Source organism: Ursus arctos, unplaced genomic scaffold (assembly GCF_023065955.2).
Source record: "Ursus arctos isolate Adak ecotype North America unplaced genomic scaffold, UrsArc2.0 scaffold_16, whole genome shotgun sequence".
Classification (NCBI taxonomy): Eukaryota; Metazoa; Chordata; class Mammalia; order Carnivora; family Ursidae; genus Ursus; species Ursus arctos.
The window spans coordinates 18,862,790-18,869,101 of record NW_026622830.1 but is presented as its reverse complement, the minus strand read 5'-3'; the positions used below and the strand labels follow the sequence as shown (position 1 = coordinate 18,869,101).

Sequence of the window (6,312 nt, the reverse complement as noted above, 5' to 3'; positions counted from 1 at the left end):
TGGTTGCCTGAGAAAGAACAGCACCAGGGAAGGCATCGAGGAGGAGGCCGATATAGACATCGAGAGCTAGAATCAGACAATTTTCTATAAAGGGCCACCCCAGACACCCCCATCACCAGCGTGCTCGGTGCTACTTCTTGGCCCCATGCTTGGACATACACTATCCTCTCTGCCTGGAATTCCCACAAACGCACCCTCCAAAATGAACCAAGTCATTCATTCATTCAATTCATACTGATTAAGCACTTACTGTGTGTCAAGCTCATAATCCTTGTTCTCATGAAATTGATGTCTTAGCACAAGAGTCAGCAGAATTTTTCTGTGAAGGGCGGGAGAGTAAATATTCCAGGCCTTGAGGGTCAAAATGTCTCCATCTCAAATAGTGGACTCTGCTATTGTAAAACAAAGTTGCCCATAGACTCTATGTAAATGAAGGAGCCTGGTTATGTTTCAATAAAACTTTATTTATATAAACAGGCACTGGGCCAGATTTGGCCTGAGGGCTGATCGGCCCCCATAGAAACATAATGGGAGCCACAACCATGAACCATTACCTATTCAAATTACACATGGAATTTAAAATTTTCTTGTAGGCGCATTTTTAAAAAGTAAAAGGAAATGGGCGAAATTAACTTAATTATATTTTACTTAATCCAATATATCCAAAATATTACCATCTCAAACCTGCAATTAATGTAAAAAATCATTAATGAGATTTTTTTCCTATTATTTTTTATGCTGTGTCTTTGAAATCTGGCATGCATTTTATACCTACAATACTTCTCAGTTCAGACTCACCACATTTCAATCGCTAACAGCTACAGGTGGCTCCTGGCCACTCTACCTAGAGGAGGGGGGCTCCTGCCTAGAGAGTGACCAGGAGAGAGGACAGGAAATCTATCTCACATCAACGGAGGGCATGAAATAATTATGATTCGAATCAAGTTCGGCCACTTGCTTGCTGGCTGATGTCAGACATGGTTCTTAACCAATTTGGGTCTCTTTTAGGCCCAAAGTATCAAGTGGGTGGTTGCCTTCAACCTCTAGGCTCCTGCCAGCTCTCCTAGGTAGACATTCTGGGATTCAGGGTTTGACTTAAGCAGTCACCAACTTGGACTTTCTTTGCTAAAAAGCATCTTCCATAATACAATCATCTTGTGACGGTCCGCAGTGCAGCTTTCTTTGGCTAGTGCCACCACTCATCTCTCCCGGGGCCTTGGAGGATGCTTGTCTGCTCTCGAGGAGCTGGGGGGATATAAGGTGGGGAAGGAAGAGGAGAATTGCCCTCCCCAGGCTCTTGGGGGAAGTGCCTCCTGCACACACGTGGACACACAGGCACAAGCACACACACGGGAACCTAGCTGTAGCCCCCCACCCACTCCCAGAGTGACAGCTGTGATCTCCAGCCCATTAGGGAGCAGAACGTGGGAACAGAAATAGACTCCACCTGAGTCAGAGGATGAGTCAGAATGTTCTGGAGAGCTTCAGAAGGGAGCAGCAGGAGGAGCTGATGGTGGGGAAAAGAGCCAGGCCCCCGGGGGAGAGGGAGGAGAATAGGCTGGTTTCCCAGGCATGGAGCCAAGCAAGAACGTCCTAGAAGGAGTGGGGTCCACTGCCGCAGGCAAGTTGTGTCCTGATGGAGGGCCTGCGCTGGGGGGCGGGGGGTACAAAGTGGAGGGGAATTAGAAGGACACGGCTTTTGGAGGGCCAAGAAGGGAGAGATTCAGAAAGGGGCGTATAGAGGCTACTCTGAGCACATAGGCCACCCACAACGCCAACATTTAGCAGCTCAGTTCAGACCCTCTCACTACAATAGAAGCAGGTCTTGAAGCCTACCCTGCTAGGTGAGCTGCTCACCTCTGCTCAACTGGAGGACTGGGAAAGAGGCAGACTGGGCATCCTCTTCGACCCAGGCTGAGCCAATAGGGTAGGACTACAGCCAATGGCAGAGGACCTGAGAAACCCACAGGATGGAGGTCCATGTGGCATAGACTCTGTGCTGGGGACCAGCCATGCCCCCCCACGGGGACTTGGGCAGCTCGCCAAACCGTCAGATTTAGGTGGCAGACCGGCAGAACCATGGGGGAAGGACAGAATGAGCACACCCTCAGGAGAAGACAGGGACCAGCTGGTGAGGGGTCAGCCTAGTGAGACGTACATCAGGAGCCTGACCCCAGGCCACCGTGGAGGGGTGGGCACGGGGCACAGACCCAGTGAGGCCTCTATCCCCACATCTGGCACACTCAGGCCTCAGCAAAGGGAGCAGGCTGTCCCTGATCAGGACCGATTCCGGGGCCCGGGAGAGGGGCCCCTGGAGGAGGGGGGCAGAGCGCCAGGCACAGGTAGAGGAAGCGGAGGGGGCAGAAGTGACGCCTCCAGCCCATCCCCAATCCACTCATTCCACGCTCACTGTGTTCCCATCACCCCCATATAACTCCTCATCTTAGTGGGTGGCCCCCCAAAGCAGAGCTTGAGACAGGGACTGTGGGGCAGGTAAGTGATTTGGGAGTTGATCCCAGGAAGCATGAGTCAAGGAGCAGAAAGTGGGAGACAGAGAAAGGGCCCCAGCTGACCCCAGGGGACATTGCTGAGGTCATTAAGGTGCTCGAGGCCACCAGGGTGCCTGAATGATCCGCCACTTTCCATCTCCCATGGTTGAAGGTGGACCCCAAGAGATTTCCTGTCCTCCTGCCCCCGCCCCCTGCAGTTTTGGAGAAAGCGCTGGGGCAGAAAGAGCACAGACACGGAAGGCCCTGGAGGCAACATTCTGGAATCCGAGGGGACCCCGCAGGCCCCAGCCATGCCCTCCGATGGACTCCCGCGGCACCTCCAACACAGCGCAAACTCCCTGGCACGGTGAGGTGTGGCCCCTGCCCGCTTTTCCAGCTTCGTCGCCCCGCACTCGCCACACCACAGTTGTCCGTGGTTCTCAACAGCCCCATTGGTCCTTTCATTCCCAGAAACAACCGCGCCTCGAGACTTCGCCCTTGTTCTTCCCTCCGCGTGAAACTCCATGTGCTCGGTTACATGGTCGACCACTTCGGGTCCTTTGGGTCTCGGCACAAACACCCCCTCCTGAGAGACACCCCCCGCCCTGACCTCCCCGCCGGAGGTCTGTTCTTCTGTTACACGCTCGTGGATCCCAGTGGTGCGCTGGAAATGTTTCACAACTGGCTCCCAAGAGAAACAAAAGCCCTGATTTGTTGTGTTTGCCAGTTTTTGCGTTTTTAATAAAGACTCCCGTCAGAGTCAATGTCAAGCTCCCCGGGTGTGGTCACCGAATGCAGTGTCGGGAAGAGAGACACGGTGACACGCTGGTAGAGAGACACGGTGACACGCTGGTAGAGGGTGTTTCTATCCTATGGATACAACAGGAGTAAATCATTTCAAGAGCAGAGAGAAGAGTAAAATAGTTAAGAAGTGATGCATTTTTTTTATTTTTACTTTTCACATAATTTCCTTGTAAATTTACACAATTTTTCATCGTGCCTGCGTTTAATCCCCCCCCGCTCCTGAAACTCCTGAATTTTTAACAGTTGTCTCTCATGAGCTGAGAGAAGTCAGCTCCAAAACCACAGGATATCACCCCATTCTTTCCCTCGGTGTACCTTTTAGGGCGTGTGATTATTTTTTTCTCCTTGCTTTATTCTATGTATGCTGGCCTGCTAACAGGTCGGTCCTGGAAAAGTTATGACTGGTTTACTTTCAGAGGTGTCCTCAGAGCCCAGCACGATGCCTAGCCTACAAGAGAAATGCAGGAAATATTTGTCAAATGAAAGTATTGAGTGTGTGAATTAATAGATAGATGAAGTCTATGGACGCCATGGGGCTGGGATCTCCGCTGTGGACGGAAGAGGCCCGCTCACCTCCAGAGAAGCACAGGGCCTGCTGAGAAGCTCCTGACGGCGTGTGGGGAGCCGGCAGGACAGCCAGGCTGCAAAGGAAGAGAGACGAATCTGCAATCATTGCTGGAGGCTCTTGGCGTCTTCCAGGGGTGGCCTCCACTGGGCCTTCAGCCCCTGTTCACAGCTCACCCGGCCCACGAGGGAGCACAGCTCTCAGACACATCGCAAGCTACCAGAGTGCTCCCTCACAGCCCTCCCCGTGGGACTTTGCCCAGGAGCGCTGACCATGCATGGTCTCCTCTGGTACATCTGGGGTCCCAGCCATTCATGACCCCTGTGTCAGCTGCACCTTCCACGTAGGGTGGGCAAGGACCCTAGGAGGGGCAGCAGAGTCAGCTGGCCTGTGCCCATCAGCTCTCCGGCGTGTGGCCCACTTCTGCCAGTCCCCCAGGCTGGGACCGCTGCTGTAGCACACGGAAGATGTCTGGCTTCACCTATCTGCCTGCAGCTCCTGGCACGACACCACGCTCAGGGGAGACGGCAGAAGATACTTGCAGCATGAATGAGCCAATGAGTAAGGTGGCTTCCCAGCAGAGCAAATGTGAATCAGAGGCATTTCCCACTCAGGCCAGTCGCCTGCCCGGTGCTGGGAAAGAGCACGGAGATGCCAGGCCCGCTTTACCCTTAACTGCCACCCAGGGAAGAGGCTAAGAACCCAGCCCTAGAGTCAGCCAGCCTGGGGTCACATCCCAGCCCATTCACTCCCCAGCGGGGGCCTTCATTTCCTCATCTGTGGAATGGGAATGCAGTACGATAGGCTGCCGGGAGGAGTCAATGAAATGCTACGAGTAAGGGTCTTGCAAATTTCCTGGAACAGTGAAAGAACTCTTTTGTGCAGGAAACTGTCCTAAGTACCTTGTAAATATTAACGCATTTAATGCTACCCTTGTATGCTGTACTGCCTCTGACTGTGTTTTTTCTTTTTGTTTGATTAGTTGGTTTGGTTTGGGTTGGCTTGGATTTTTGCTGTTATTGTCATGGCTACCGAATAAGTTTCTTCCTCTCCCAGAGGCTCAATGTTCTTACCTGCAAAATGGAGCTGCTGATTAAATGGCTTCTGACCCAGTGTTTCCATAGCAATCAGGCTCTGATTTCCCACCCCTTGGTCCGCAGCAGCTGCTCAGACCTTTCTAAGTGCTCGTGTGCGGAGTGGACTCCCACTGCAGGGGCCTGAGAGAGGAGCCCGGCCTCTGTGGCCAGGAGATTACAGGCAAGGTGGCCACCTTGCTCAGCAGCAGGGGCTGGGGACCCACACAGCCATTTTTGTCCCCACCTCGGGGGGCACGCTGCCAGCTCAGCCCTGACTTTCCCATCTGAGAGAGTCCCAGGAGATCAGAGATGAAAATCCAACGCTGCCAATTCCATTCATTCTGAAGCCGATAAGCATTTATTGAGTACCAACTGCGTGCCAAGGGCTGTGCAATGCTTCGGGAACAAGACAGGAAGACTGCTCCCTTCATCGGGGGGGTTAGTCTACTGCAGGAAACAGAAAATAAACAAGTCAACAAATAAGAAACAAGTGGATGGCAGAAAGAAGAATCAGGGGCTATAATGATATGAAGAGTATAAATCAGGTTAATAAGACAGAGTGGCTGGGAGGGTAGTCAGGGTGGACCTTCCGGTGGAGGTGACTTAGGAGCTAACCATGGGATGAGCTGGGGAGCAGCTGGGGGTGTGACCTGTTAAAGGAACAGGTCTGAGTGGCTAGAGTTCAGGAAGCGTGGTGGCTTCTGGCCACAGAGGTCAGCAAGACAACAGGGCAGAGCAGGCAAGTCAGCCTGAGTGGCTTGGATTTTCTTCTAGGTTTCTTTGCCAGCACACAGGACCTGCTACGTAATTTGTAGGGCCGAGTGCAAAATGGAAATGACAGGCCCTTTGTCAAAAAGTATTAAGAGTTTCAAGGTGGCAACAGGAGAACATTAAACCATGCACAGAGCCCTTCTAAGCATGGGGCCCTGCCTGGGGAGCCAGCCCGTTCAGAACAAAACTCTATCGGCATTAGCAAAGCCTTCTTTAATTTGACAAGTATGCATTGAGGGCTTAAAATAAGCCAGGCCGTGTGCCAGGCTCTGGGAATAACAAAAAAGTGAATGATCAAACCAAGAAAGCCACTCTGACCTTAATTTTTGCATTAGATTTTCTCCACCACACATACCAGGCCAGAGGACAGACCCATCTGCACATATCTGATGGTGGTCTGCCCCATAGATCGAGGTTCAGGCCATCCACTGGATGGATTTGACTTGATTCCTTTATAATAACGAGAACGGTTATCGTGTGTCTGCCATATGCCTAGCACCTGCAGAAATCCCCCCCCCACCACCCACCAACAAGAACCGAGCAAGGGAGATGAAAAGTCAAGCTCAGAGAAAGCAAGGAGCTTTTCCAAGTTCACACTGTTACTGGT

The 6,312-nt window shown here is 52.1% G+C and overlaps 1 long non-coding RNA gene across 6 annotated transcripts in view; it reads right to left on the bottom strand.

Moving 5' to 3' along the window:
• Positions 1 to 443: 443 nt before the first annotated feature.
• Positions 444 to 6,312, bottom strand: part of LOC123001289 (uncharacterized) — a 61,248-nt gene continuing 55,379 nt past the window's right edge. For 3 of the 6 annotated variants that reach the window (XR_008959362.1, XR_008959360.1, XR_008959359.1), the window contains 3 exons: positions 3,867 to 5,381; positions 3,609 to 3,741; positions 444 to 3,359 (listed from right to left, as the gene is read on the bottom strand). This is a non-coding gene — a long non-coding RNA (uncharacterized LOC123001289). The remainder of the gene's footprint in view (positions 3,360 to 3,608; positions 3,742 to 3,866; positions 5,382 to 6,312) is intronic. The other 3 variants (XR_008959357.1, XR_008959358.1, XR_008959361.1) reach the window with 2 other exon arrangements.